The sequence below is a fragment of the Lepidothrix coronata genome, unplaced genomic scaffold (genome assembly GCF_001604755.1).
Source record: "Lepidothrix coronata isolate B3197 unplaced genomic scaffold, Lepidothrix_coronata-1.0 Scaffold78, whole genome shotgun sequence".
NCBI lineage: Eukaryota > Metazoa > Chordata > Aves > Passeriformes > Pipridae > Lepidothrix > Lepidothrix coronata.
This window is the reverse complement of record NW_016690258.1, coordinates 738,341-753,040: the sequence shown is the minus strand read 5'-3', so window position 1 is coordinate 753,040 and position 14,700 is coordinate 738,341. Positions and strand designations below refer to the sequence as shown.

Here is a 14,700-nt window from a genome sequence, read left to right as displayed (position 1 = left end):
GTACCTGTGGGGAGGGTGTGGAGGCAGCGGAGCCACGCTGGTGGCAGCAGAATAAGAAACAGCGTTTGTGAACACAAATGGGTCCTGTATCGTGCTGGGTACGAGGGAAAGTTCTGTCCTGTGCAGAAGCCCATCGCGGAGGGGGGGCTCGGAGCCTGATGGGTTTTCATGTACGTGAGGGGATTTAACACCTGACAGGACAAGGCCCAGAGCAGAGCTCCGCAGTGTCCCTGCCTTGAGGGGCAGAGACCCCCCTCAGCCTCAGTGACCACGGGACCCTGTGACAAATTAACAGCTCCTCACGGGGGGTGGGGGGGTTGCCCCCTCGCAGTCACGCTCCTCATAGCCGATGGCACGGGCAGAAGCAGCCGGGGCTCCGCGGCCGCATCCCGCCACATCCCGCTCCATGCCCGGGATGGGCCCGGGACCCGCCGGGCCGGGGGCGCCCCGCGGGGCCGGGGGGAACCTTTCTGCGCCCTGCGGAACCTTCGCGGCGGAGGTGCCTGTTGCTGCCCGGGGGACGAGGCGGGCGCTGCGGCGGGGGGCGGCCCCGAGCGGCGGCGGGGCCCGAGAGCGGCGGAGGCGGGAGGAGGCGGCGGCGCGGCCGCAGCTCCCGGGGCCGCCGGGCCGCAGCCCCCGCCGGCCGCCCAGGTGAGAGCGCAGCGCTGCGGGGCCGCCGCCACAATGGGAGCGGAGCGGGCCGGGCAGGGGCGCGCCGGGGAGGCCCGCCCGCCCCGCCGGGGGTGTGCGGGGAGCGGCGGCCCGGGGTGGGCGCTGGGCGGGGGAGCGGCCCCCGAGGGGCTGGGGGTGTTCCGGGGCCGGGCGGAGGGGCAGCGCCGCCGGGCCACCCGGGGGGGCGGGTCCCGGTGCGGTGCGAGGGGCCGGGGGCTGCGGGGCTGGGCCCGCCCGGGCACCGCCGAGCCCGGCTCAGCGTCCTGCCCAGCCCCGGGCATGGCTGTGGGGGCGCGGGGGGCTCCGCCTGCCCCCCGTGCGGTGCCGGGGGTCCCGGGTCAGCCCGTGCTGGCGGCGCGGTGCCGAGCCGGGGCGGCCCGGCGGGGCCCGGGCAGAGCGGTTGTCACGCTCTGTGGTGGCCGAGAGGCGCTGATCGGTGGGACTGGTAAGCACGGGCTGTGGGACTGCTGAACTGACGTGCAAAGTCGTTATTTGGTGCCTGTGTGAGACTTGTTGGTGAGCTTCGGAGGGGGGAGGCTCGGCGTGCAGAGCTGTTACCTCTCCTCGCCTGATCCCGTCTCTCGGCTTTTTAACTTGCTCCCTCCGAGGAGGAGTTTGCAGGTGACTTTTGCTGGTGGTTATGTGGGTGACTGGACGTTTCGGTGCTCACGTCTGAGAGATGCTCATAAACCCCTTTGGATTCCCCTCCTGCTCTTTCATTGTTATGTGCAAAACTGGTGCTTTAAAACGTTCTTGGTACATCCCCTCAGTCTGTGTGCAGGTGGGGAATTTTTATTTAGAAAAAGACCAAACAGTGAAAGTTCAGGATTATTTTTTCTGATTTTTTTTTATGCTGATAAGATACTAATGGTCACATTTACTTGTCTTTATAACTTTATAAATGTTGGATATCCTTTGTATGGTTATGCAAGCATCATGCTTGATGAATAATCACTTAGCCTGTAGGAAATCACTGCAGAAACTTCTGTGTTGGTTCAGGATGTTCCTGCTGCCTGGTTGGAGGTGGTAACTCCCCTTCCTGGCTTAGAGTAATGGGCCTGGTGAGTGCTCTCCTTCTGCTTCAATGCAGAATCAATTAATTTAGAATAAACAGCCTTTGTTTTGGTAGTTCTGCTCCATGGGCAGCAGCACCCAGCAGAGGAATGAAAACCAAGCAGCCTGCTTGGACCACTGCAGGTGTTCCTGGTGGGAGCTGACACAGCCTTGGTTTGCTAAGGGAGGCTTCTTTCCCTAGGTGTGGAGCTGTACACCCCGAATAGAGAGAGAACAGCACAGCTTCTTCCCCTGTGACCTTATTGGCACCAGAATCTAGGGGTTGTTCCTTACCGGTAGGTGCTGAATGTGCCATTTACAAGAAATAAACAGTTACTGCTTTAAGGGAGAGCTGTTGTGGCTGGGTGGTGTTTTCTGGGTTGACACTGCCTCAGAGTGAGCACCACCTTCTCCCAAAAAAGCTCTGAGGGTTTAGTCTGTGTTCCACTTGTACTGCACTTGGTTAACCGGAAACTTCTGTGTCTCTGAAACTTGGAATTCCAGATTTGATGTTCACGACTATTGCAGATCCTGGATGGGAACATCCTGTGGTCTTTTGAGGAGAAGAACCAAGCAACGTGGTTTTTGTCTCATCTCAACAGTGGTTGCATTCTAGTGAAGATTTGTAAGGTATAACCTGGCATAGAAGATTGTAACAGAACATTTGTGGTGTTCTCCGGCATCCAAGTTGATGTTGCAGAACAGTTCAGGCTGGAAAGGGCCTCAGGAGGTGTCTAGTCCAACCTGCTGCTCAGAGCAGGATCTACACCAAGTTCAGAGCCGGATTTTGTTCATTCAGGTCTTAAACCCTTCAAAGGCAAAAGTTCATCAGTCTCTGTGTTCCTGTTCCGATGCTTGACTGTCCCCTCCAGGAAGAATCTCCTCTCTAGGCCAGGTCACCACCTCCACCGTTGTACTTTGTGTCTCATGTCCCACTGTGTGTCTCCGTGCACAGTCTGTGTCTTCTTGATGGCCTCCATGTAGGTGTAGGAGAGCTGCACATGGTGTCTCCAACGGGTCTGGAAAGTGCTGAGTGAAAGGGAGTCCTGTTTTCCCTGGATCAGGGTGGTTGTGCTCCTGCCCATACAGCCCAGAGTGCTGTTAGCTTGTACGGCTGCCAGGGTGCACTGCTGGTTACGTTTCCTGAGTGCAGGTACAGGTGTGTGCATGGATGGGTTTGTGCACACACACAAATCACACCCACATCAGGTGGGAGCTGATGTTTCTCACACTCCTGCTGTGCAGCTCTGGAAGGAGCCTCGTTGTTGTGTACACGTGTGTGTGTGTGTGTGTGTACACACAGATGTCAAATCACTCCTGCAGCGCTGAGCAGTAGTTTTTCCACCCTTTTCCTCATATGTCTCTAGTGGTGACTGTGGGCTCCTTGGCCATTCCTAACTCTTGTGCTGTCACATGTTACCCTGGCTGGTTGTGCCTCCCAGCCTGCAGGTCTGGCTGTTGTGTTGCCTTCACTTTGTTTCTCAAAATTTTGTTGTTTCAAAAGCTTCTTTGTGATGTATCAAGTTGCGGTGCTAGGAAGGGAGTGGCAGTGGAGTGAAGCTTTTCCCGTGGGGATTGATTTGAATCCCATTGGATCGACTTCAAATCCAGAATGTAACAATGTAGGAAGTGTGTTTTCAAATATGGTTGTTTATGGGTGTGAGTTAAATGAAACATTTAGGTACAATATTGTTAAGAATGCAATTAGTTGCAGTGCAACTAATGTTTGTGTAATTTCTTTGAACTTGTTTCCTTCAGGTGCTTAGGAGTTTTTGGGAAACTATAACTGTAGGATAAATATTCTCTGTTAACAAGGTCTCTTCATTCTGGAGAACTTGGTTCCTGCAGAGGTAAAAGTACCAATTGCTATTCCTAGATCCTTGATACAGATATAATTTTGAGATGTGTTTTTTCTGCTTACACAGAATAATTTCTACATTATATTTTCCTGATTGTCAAGTATGTCGAGTTAATTACAGATGAATTTGTTTCAGAGAATGCTCATCTCAAGATGGGAATTTGTTGTGTTTAAGCAACATTTGTAGCTGCATAAAAATAAAAGAATTTATAAAGAGCTGTGGTTTCCCCTGCCTCCCAGGTTGGCACTTATTAAGTACTTTCACCAGCACAGAAGTCAGTGTTTAAGTTCGGACTTGTAGAATAACATGTGTAAATCTGATATTTAGGTAATTTGAAACAATGAATGAAAATTTAATTTCTAGTTAACTTTTAGAAATCTTACACTTAATTTTCTAGGACTTTGTAGAAACAGAGTCTTAAAGATGAAGGGGAGTATTAAAGGAACACCATTTGTTGTTTGAGAAAGGGACAGAATGAGCTGATGAAATCTAATGTCATTACATATGGGGAAAAGGAAGAAGATGGAATTACAGGTAGCCATAAGAAGGGAAAAATTGTTAAACAGGCACCTTTAGAAGCTGGTTGGATTTATGAGAATATGGTGGTGTTGTTTTGTAGGTTGTTTTTTGAAGTCATCATTCTTTTAAACTAGCTAGCTAATGGCATCTCATTCTAAGTAATACTAAGTTACTGATCAGTATTTTGTATGTGATAACCAGCAAATGCCAACTGCACATGTTTTCTGGCAAAATTAGTATACCTGAAGTTGAAACAAGTTTTGAGAAGGGGAGGAGGGGGAAGATTAAAAAATATATATTGCTTTCAGCTATGCAGATATAAAACTACGTAAGAATAACAAGATTTGTTACTTTGAAAAATACTTCGAATTATAGAATATAGACTTTCAGAAATTCTTGAAGATCAGACATACCATTGACTCAATTTTATGTCTGATGTGGAATAGCAGAATTTGAGTCCTGTGAGCGAGGCTGATTCAGTGCTATGGCAATCTCAGAGCAGCTGTGATAATTGAAATCTTGTTCTTGCTCAGTGGTAATGATGGAGTTGGGGTCAGTCTGACACCTCCAAAAATCTTGTGGCATTTTGAAGGTAACTAGAACTCACTTGAATTGTTACATCACTTAAATTTAATAGCAGCATTTTCAGCATGCTCTAAAATGTGCAGGTAGGAGCAGTGATTTGAAGCCCTCTGGGGTGGCCTGTCAGCTTGTCCCAGAGCTGCTGTTCTGAGGGTGTACCTGCAAGTTGAAATGCACAAGCAAAGGCAGGAAGAATGATCCAACTCGGGTTTTAGTGACAGCTGGTTATTCAAACATCAGAAAAGACATAAAGGCTGGCATGCACTTATCTGGAGGAAGTATTGATTCTGTGCTGGAGAAAAGTGCTGAATAACTTCATGACTGAAGGCATCATTCAAAGATGCAGAAATCTTTAGGGGAAGTCTTTTAGCCAGTTGCTTCAAAACAAAGCTGAAGGACTCTGTTAGATGCTATCAGTGTGGCTTGTGGTATAAACACGGAGTGCAGCGTTCAAACCATGTAAGCAGTGCCCTCTGTTACTGCCCTAAATCCTGGGAGGAGTTTCTGAGCTGCAAAGTGCAGTTACCATTGCCTTCTCAGACAGCTGTTTAAAATGGAGAAGAGTTGATGAGATGAACCTGCCTCTTGCTGATCTGACTCAAGTGACTCTCCTCCTCTCCACGTGCACACACAGTGGCACTGGTAGGAGCCTTAGTAAGTGGCACTGGCACAAAACACCTTTCTGCTGCTCTACCTGAAATGTCAAGCCAAGAATTAAGCACATTAACAGAATTTCTCTTCTGCCACTGTAACTGGTTCTATGCTGGTGGACTTTTTCTGGCAGATAAGTAGAAAATCAAAGTTGGAAAAGCTCAGTGTACCCATGTGCTCTCCTGTGTTACAAACACTTCGAAACTTACGCTGAGCACCAGGAGGACTTTGATCGAGGCCTCACATGCAAAACAACACTCTTTATATAAGAAAGCCTAAAGAGAGGCACTAAACTTATAAAAGCAATTAACGGGGTTTTGCAGTGATTTGGCAGATTACAGGCAGATAGCTTTACTCCGGCTTCACTGTTGCAAACCAGCTTGATCTAATTAACAAAGAACTGGAGCTATACAAAGGTAGAATTGATTACAGAATGTGCAGAACCTGGCTGATCAGGTACAAGGAGTTTCTAGGGCAAGCACAGTATGGGAAATAATTGAAATGTGGTGGAAGTAACATAGTCTTGACTTTTAGTTTCTTCCCTTCACAGTGAAAATTTTTACCTCAAACTTTAACTTGTGAAGAAAACTTTTCTAGCCCAACAGAACTGTGGAAATGACATTTTAGAGACATGGCAATTAATCCAAGATTTTCTGTAGTCTCTGAGAAACTCAAGTCTTATCTAGGACATCAGCATCAATTAAGTGTGGGTTATTATATTTGAAGTTGTTGAATCCAGAATAAATAGGTTGTTGAAGTGTGTTGATCTCAGGTGAATTGCTGTAGCTGTTTGTTGCACCCAAAGGCTAATACAACAACCAACCAACCAACCAAACCCCAAACCAGCCAAAATCCGTGGGCCTGACAAAGCCTGGAAAGGGATTGTGGAGCAGAGAGGCTCATACTGCCTGCTGAGTCAACTTGGAAGGTAGGATGTTACTTGAAAAGGACTGGATTGAGGAGGGCTGGGGGTAGGATTTACTTAAAATTAGTGAAGTAAAGGAAACTGCTACATGGCTGGTGAGTGGCAGTACTCTGGAAAATCAAAAAATCGTAATTAAAGCTCTTGTATCAAAAATACCTTACAAATGGGATTTGTGTGGTAATTGTATTCCCATGCCTGCCTCAGTCAACGAGAGTGTTGTTGAGAAGTGAATCTTGTTCAACAGATACAGTGTAGTGTATGATCTGTGAGTCAAAACCTAGATGAAAAATAGTAGATGTGGAAAGTAGAATGTGAATGGAGTATTTTTCAGGGATTTGTAGTAGGTCCACGGCTTTGTAGTATTTTTATCAGTGGCCTGGAAGAAAACATGAAATTAGAGCTGTTCAAATTTGTGGATTATGTAAAGGTTGTGCCTGGGTGGTGAAGCATGAAGAAGGAACGGCAGCTGTACAGTGTCCTCTGAGTTGTTTGGGTAACTGGGTCTAATATGGCCAAATATGTTTTTATAGAGCTGGAGCACAACCTTATGCTTGTTGTGGGAAAGACTGGAGGCTGTAGGTTTGGAATACAGAGTTGTGCTTCCAGAAACCAGTGACCTTGGAAAGGGTGGCAGGAGCAGAGCAGATATATGGCAGTATGTGAGTCCTCAACTAATGTACATCCATAATAACAGGAAATACTGAATAAGGACAGAGGTGAAATCAGATGAGGGGTATTTTGATGAAGTTTAATGTTAGTGTTTTTAGAGAGATGTTCAAAAGCAACAAAGATATAGTGTTCAATGTTGCTTGGGTGATTAAATCGCTCATTAGAAAACTGCTTCTTAGTGCTCAGTTGGTTTAGCTTATCGCTGGGTATTTAAAGGTTTCTCAATTTTCTTTGGGCAGAATAGGCTGTGTACCAAAGGGCTCTTTAATTTAGTGGAAAAAGATAGGATAGCAGCCAGCGCCTGGAAGTTAAAAAGATTATTTCAAATTAGGAAAAAGGCACAGATTGTTAACAATGAACGTGATCAGCCACTGAAGGCATTAGGAAGATGCTTGTAAGTATTAAGGGGAATTAGGATGTCTCCATCTCTCGAAGTCATCAAGTCAGGATGGAGTATCATTTGAAATATATGCATGAGGAAATGCACTGTTCATGTAGGAGCGTACCTGCCACCATACAGGTGCAGGAGCATTTGCACATGCTGAACTGATCTCACCCAGTTGTGTTCAGACCAGGCCTCCCTTCCTGCCCCTGCCTAGAGTTAGTCAAGTGATCTGATGATGACAGTTGTTCGTTTATAGCACTCCTTTAAATCTATTAAGTGTACCTTTTCTCTCAAGGGAATAAATGTGCTCGTAAGAGCCATGTACTTAAATGAAACAAAATGTTTGTGATCTGTGTGTTTTTGNTTTTTTTTTTTTTTTTTAGGAAACACAGTCATATTCAGTGATGGGGAAAGGAAGGGGCTGTGTGGGGAAGGACAGGGATGGCTGTTTCATTTCCTGAACTACACTTTCCCAATCTTTTTCCTCAAAGAATCTGATAATGTGCTCTCAAGAAGTTTACTCCAGTAGTGAATAGTCATTACATTTGGAAAAAAATGTTTTTTTCATTGGGGAAGAAATTGCATGTGCTCTTGCTGTGGCACAGGTAGCTCTGGGTGTGAATGAGTAAGGATGCAGTGTCTTCTCTGTCTCTGCTGGTACAAAACCAGTGTTTTCCTTGTCCAGAAAAGGAATGGTTTCTGTTTTGTCCTGCCTGCCAAAGTGGTGAAGGACCATAGCGAGGAAAAAAGCTGTGAGTCCTCTCCTGCCTTGGCCATTAGGGAGAGGATTGATTGCCTGCGGGTTCACAGTGGCCCATCAGGACCACTGGTTTGGGATGTTTTCCTAAACCCTTCTGGAAGTACGATGGGAGCCTGTCTGGTCGTGACAGCAGCTTATGCCTGGTAGGCACCTTTCCAGATATCCTGATCTTTTCCCCATCACAGGATGAGTGCGTGCCCAGTCATGTGTCAGAGGAAGGGCCGTGGGAAATACAGGAGCTGGGTGCTCTGCTCCTGGCAGATTGTCGCTGGATGGCCTTTTCCTCAGGTGTTCCCTTGGCTTCCTAGGGAACGGGCATGTGCATCAACAGCCCTTGTGCAGAAAGGATGTTTCCAGCAAGCACCAGATGTAATATGTCTGTTCAGGACCTCTGGTTTTGGGGAAGGGTTGGCACTATAGCAGATTACTTCTTTTGTCACTGAAAGAGACTGTCCTGCTCAAAGAAGTTACCTCCTTGCAGCATTTTCCAGCCAGGTGCTACCTTTCCCCCTCTGTTGCTTATTTTACTATTTCATCAAGGCAGGCAAGGTCTTGTGTTCTTTTCTTTGCACTCTTGGGCTGGCCTGTGCAGGAAGGCTTAGAGATAAAATCCTTTTGTTGTGGGAAGCTGTTTATATTTTAATCTTTGAATTTCCTTACATTTTGGAGGGGGTGTATCTCCCCTGCATCTCTCACTCTCCTTATTATTATCATCTTGTCTGACCCATTTTGCTGACAAAGAGAAGGCAGTGAAGAGAGACAGAAGTGGTTATAACTGAACAGTTTTTTGCTTGCAGTCTTACAATGACTCCACTTTTTCTTTCTTTTCTAATTTTTTTTTTTAAGTGATCTGCTGGCTTGTTTTTGCAGTTGCTTTATGGCAGGGAAGATTGAAGGTGAACAGAGTTAATCGTCCAGGAGTCTGGATAAGATTTTGGGGATGGGGAAAGATTGTAGAACTTAGGAGATAAAGATTTCTGTTTTTTCTACTTCATTTTATCTTGCTGTGCTGGAACTCCTCCTACATCTGATATCAGACAAGTATCTTTCTCATGGCTGCTGAGGGGACCTGTCTCTTCTTTCCTCACCTGCATCTTTGCTTGGCTGTGACATTGTTTAGTATAAGCTGTAAAATATGAAAAATTTTACCTGTGGCCTGGATCAGAAAATTGAGACCAGGGGTTTCTGGAGGAGCAACTTCTTTCTTGTGAGAAGAAAGGATAAGAGAAGACTTTTAGGACTTCATGCCAAGGGTAATTATGCCTCCTTGAACAGTTAGAGTGAAGTTGTAGTGCTGAGGGGAACAAGCACAAAGCAAGCAGGGGATGTGCATGAGAGGCTTCATATACTAATATGTATTTATGATCAGAACTCCACAGTGGCTCTTGGTTGCATCTTGGGGAAAGGTCTATGTTCTAGGACAGCCCAGGAATATCTACTTATCCCAGACATAATAAGATACAACATAAAACCAAAGAAAGGCAGAGGGCTGAAACAAGTGATTTGTTTATTTAGGTACTAATAATTAGCCCTTGATCTCAAGCAAGGGTATCATGACCAAAGCAAATTCCACTTCATGAGCTTAAAGAAATTACCTATTTGTTCTTATGGTGCAGATTGCATCACTTCCCTTTGTCATCCCATAGAGCTGTTCCTTTAACAAGTCCTGCCTGAGTGCCTTCAGGAGGGGACCTGCCCTGACCCAGAGAAATTTCTGTCAGTGCTAGTTATGAGTTTCTCGAGGTCAGGGCAGCTTATCTTCCTGCTCCCTAGAACAGAGCCTTGTCCTGTCTTTGCCCACGTGTAACTGCAAGGACCCGTTCACACAGGCTCTCACCAAACATGTTACATGTTAGGGACTTACATGAGGAGGTCTGTGGGTATTTTACTTTGAGCTCTGAGCAGTTTAAAAGTATTTGCTCTGGGGAGAGATGTGCACAGCAAGGGTGTCTGACTGCATGATGTAATTTATGATTCTTTTGCCCTTTGAGTGGCAATTGCGTTGATTTTTCAATTAAAAGAGCCCAGCAAAATGAACTTCAGAAATAAATACCTCTACACAAACCACAAAGTGATGCCATGACTATTTAAAGAAAGGGACAATTGAGAAGATTAAGTCTGGAAATGTTCGTGTTTCAGCTCGAATACATGCACCATCCTTTTGGTTGGTGTTTGTGTCAAAGGCAAGGATGGTCTTTGTCACAAAGACCATCACTTTCTCAAACCAAAACACTGTCTGTGCCCTGTACTGGAGCAGTATCTGACTGCCAAGAGCGTAGCCCTGGTGACAGTGACTCCAGCTTGGACAGCCCAAACCCAGGGCTGCATATTCCCACCCTTTCACTGTTTTTTCCCTTTGTGCCTGCACAGCTGCTCTTGCAGCTTCGTAGTAAATCACAATTGGGAATGGAATTTTGCTTCCAGGTAGTTTTTCAGCTGAATCAGTTTGGTGTCCAGCCACGAGAGTTGTGCTGGCACAGTGTGGGAGCGGTGTGTGAGTGCGAAAGAGCAGCTGCTGCCGAGAGTGTGTTCAAGGCCCGAGAGGCTGCAGTCAGCAAGAGGGAAAATGGGTAATTTAATCAAGGCCAAATGTTTATTACCCTTCTGGTGCCTGTGAAATCTGAAAACTGTCTGTCAATGTCAAGGCATGTCTCTGTCTCTCTAATTGGTGAGATTAGCATCAGATTTTGGTTGCCATCTTCTGCGCTCTTTTATTCAGTCTTTGCATTAATTATTTGCATCACTTGCTGATGAAAGTGAAAGGAACAGCATTCCTGGTGTAATGTAACTGTCCAGAGGTTTCATTACTCTTACTGCATCTTGTGTGAAAAGGCAGCTGGGTGCAGCTTCTCCTTTCCAGAAATAGTGCAAGAGCTGTATATTCATTCCTTAGAAAAAAGTGCCAGGGTTATGGAATGCACCTCAGCAACTAAACACAACCTTCCGGGCATAGGAAGTGAGAAAAATCAGCTTGTGTTTGCAGGGGATGTTGGGGTGGGGGAGGTATCAGGAACAAAGAATATTTTCTTAAATCAAGAAGTTGTTGTAGGAGTGGTGTCATCAGTTGGGTTTAAAGTTCCTCGTCCGTAGGTGTCAAGAAATTGAGGGAGCAGGACCAAAAAGTAAACCTTATGGAACCAGCACCTTTCAATGCTTAGTGTGTGAAGTGTCCTGCAGGCTCTAACCTTGAAAACCAGGTGTCAGAGTGACTGTTGCGTGGAATAGTTACTGATTTTGAGATCAGATATTTGGAGAAAAACTGCTACCCCAGAAGAGAAGGGTTTTTTTTTATTTTCCCTCAATCTTGGGATGTGGTCCAGTTATCTGTGGAGGAGAATTTCCTGGGGAAGCTTTTGGGGTGGGGGGTTGGAAGCTCTTAACTCTGGACAATGCATAGTATGATTTACCCTAGCCAGCATTTTAAAGTTTGTGTCCACTGCAACTTCACATCCTGTTCTCCAATGAATGGGAGTAGGTCTTTTATTAGGTGATTTGAATTTGTTTATTCTATAATGACAATGGTTAACTACTTGAGAGAAATAAGACCCAGATAATGAGTAGAGAACACTGAGGAAGTGGGTGATCTGCTTAGTCATACACTCTGTAGGAAAATGCTTTTGGGTTGTTTTGTTGTTTGTTTTTTTTTTTCTGTTTCTCCCTTAAAAAATAATTTAGATATGCCTTTTTCTTCCTTCTGTACTTACCATAGCACTAATGAAAAACAAGAGAGGAGATCTTATATTTCAATTAAATCAATACTTCTGGTCAGTGAAATGCTTATTTTAACAGAGTGAGATACAGAGCTGGTAGCCTGTGTGCTAGCGTGGAACCTCTTTGTGAATATCTGTCCTTTTATTGTGATAAGAAGGTGCATCCTCTAGAAAGTCTTTAACTTCCATCATTTACCTCTTTCATTCCTAACAGAATGAATGAAGTTGATTGAGATTTTACAGCATTGACAGTAAGTCTTCTCTGCAAGTGCCGTGTAACCAGTTTTCTCTGTTCAAGAATGTTACTAATTGTAGCCAGAATCTCCCATCAAACCAAGAGTTGTAGTTACTGTTTAAATTTCTTACTTCAGCCTAAGTTGGTGATGGTCAAGAATTTCTACAATTAGACAAATGGGCAGGTTCAGTAAACTGAGTGGGTGAAAAACTCAGTGGCTAAGCCCAGAGTAGTGGGAATGGTGCCACATCCCACTGGTGACCCGTCACTAGAGGGGTTCCCAAGGGCTCAGTCTTGGGTCCAGTCCTGTTTAATATCTATATTGATGACCAGGGCAAAGGGGTTGAGTGTACTCTCAGTGAGTTTGCAGATGACAAGTTGGGCAGGAGGGTTGATGTGTTGGGGGGCAGGAAGGCTCTGCAGAGGGGCCTGGACAGGCTGGATCCATGGGCTGAGACCAACGGTATGAGGTTCAACACGATCAAGTGCTGGGTTCTGCACTCGGGTCACAACAACCCCAGGGAGAGCTACAGGCTGGGGCAGAGTGGCTGGAAAGGGTGCTGGTGACAGCAGCTGAACATGAGCCAAGATATGCCCAGGTGGGCAAGAGGGTCAGTGGCATCCTGGCTTGGATCAGCAATAGTGTGGTCAGCAGGGCCAGAGCAGTGACCGTCTCCCTGTGCTGGGCACTGGTGAGGCCACGCCTCAAATCCTGGGTTCAGTTTTGGGCCCCTCACTACAAGAAGGACATTGAGGTGCTGGAGTGTGTCCAGGGAAGGGCAATGGAGCTGGGGAAGGACCTGGAGCACAAGTCTGATGAGGAGCAGCTGAGGGAGCTGGGGGGGCTCAGACTGGAGAAAAAGAGGCTCAGAGGGGACCTTCTTACTCTCTACAACTCCCTGAGAGTGGAGCCAGGTGGGGATAAGTCTCTTTTCCCAGGTAACAAGGGACAGGACAAGAGGAAATGGCCTCAAGTTGTGCCAGGGGAGGTTTAGATCAGATATTAGGAAAGATTTAATGGAAAGGGGTTGTCAAGCATTGGAACAGGCTGCCCGGGGAAGTGCAGGTTTTTTATTTTATTTAAAAGACATGTTGATGTGGCACATAAGGACATGTTTTACTGGTGACCTTGGCAGTGCTGTGTTAATGGTTGGACCTGATGATCTTAGAGTTCTTTTCCAACCTAAAAAATTCTATGATTTTATGACTTAGCAACCTTGATTCAATAATAATAATAATTCACTAATCCAACTAATAATTGAAAAAGAGGGGAGAAAAAATAGAGATGAGGCAAGAAATTCCATCCCTGTTGTGTTTTGGGAGGTATCAGCAGCTGAGTGAAGGGATGCTGACTTCTTACAACGCGTGGTCACCTTCACTTGGGATAACAAGTCAAGAGGACACAAGAAGACCTGGCTTTCCTGCTGTTCCCTCTGTACTTGCTCGCTGGGCACGGCTGCCAGTCAAGCAGCACTTGCAAATGAGCTTTGATGGAAAAAGTGGTCATTTGGGGAAAGCACTTGACTGAGACTTACACTTAACTTTGAGAGAAAGAATACCTGAAAGGTTGTGGTTTTTTGAAGATCACAGCTGAATGCTCTTTGTCATCCTGCTTCTGAATCTTGGAAACATAACATTTTGGGTTCTGCATGGGCACGAATATACAGTATTGTCTGTTCAGTGAGAACAAGTACTGCAAAAGACATTGCTAGCATTAATGAAAGTTAAGTGAATTTATACATTTGGGAGACAGTGACATTTTTACTCTGAAAGAGTTGTGTCTTGTAGCCAGCAGCTACTTCTAGATGACTGTTGTGGTGCTTATTCACCATACAGTGTTTTATAGGAATTTGTTAATGTGTCCCTTTTCAATTGCATCTTCCTGTCTTAACATTTGGATATGCTTATGACTGTAGGTGATGGTAGTTAATGTCCTGTTTAGCATAAATTGGGACAGGACAAGTGGGTATGTTTACCAAAATCCCAGAGGTTATATTATCCTTCTGTTAATATTTGTGTGTCTCCTTAGCCCAACTTTCACTGTGCTGTTTTAAAGCTCTTTTGGAAGTAAGCTCAAGTACGTAGTCATATACTCATAATTTTACAAGCTAAAAATGTCATCTGCATATCATGAGACTCATAGCTCAGGTTCTTTTGTGAAACAATACTTATTATCTCTAATTGGGGTGATTTTTCTGTGTGCATGCAAACGATCCCCTGAGCAGTGTGTCGGGTTGTTTGTGCAATAAGCTGCATTCTTTTCCCTTCCAGGCCTATCCAAACCATTGGGAAGTTTTCAGCCAGCAAAACATAACCAAAGTGACGTTTCCATTACTAAGGGCAGAACCACAGGAGGCTATTTCATCCAGTTGCTTTCCCTGTGAGCTGCCTGTAGTGTCAATCTTAGGTGTTATCAAAGCAAATGTATTTGTGCAGGATGGATAAGGATCAATGTGTATTTCATTTTGACCTGTATAGTAGGAAAGGCAAAGATCAACAGGTTTTGGTGGCTTTGTTCTCAAAACTAGCAGAAAAATGACCATTTCAAGTGGCACTTAATGTTTTAGTTTTTCCAGCACTGTGCAATGTTGAGGGAGGGAATGACTGTTGGAGGGAATGACTCTGAAAGAAACCCATGTTTATGACAAATTTGAATCCTCTGATGGATTTTTAATCTGCA

At 45.4% G+C, this 14,700-nt stretch overlaps 1 protein-coding gene across 6 annotated transcripts in view; it reads left to right on the top strand.

The window, feature by feature from the left end:
- The first annotated feature begins 619 nt into the window (after positions 1 to 619).
- The window catches only part of RAD54L2 (RAD54-like 2 (S. cerevisiae)), a 69,203-nt gene continuing 55,122 nt past the window's right edge, over positions 620 to 14,700 (top strand). For 2 of the 6 annotated variants that reach the window (XM_017820012.1, XM_017820004.1), the window contains exons 1-2: positions 1,157 to 1,293; positions 1,928 to 2,021. The gene's annotated coding sequence lies outside the window, so the exon portion shown is untranslated. Of the gene's footprint in view, positions 652 to 1,156; positions 1,294 to 1,927; positions 2,022 to 2,245; positions 2,356 to 14,700 lie in introns of those variants that run through there. The other 4 variants (XM_017820007.1, XM_017820008.1, XM_017820006.1 and 1 more) reach the window with 4 other exon arrangements.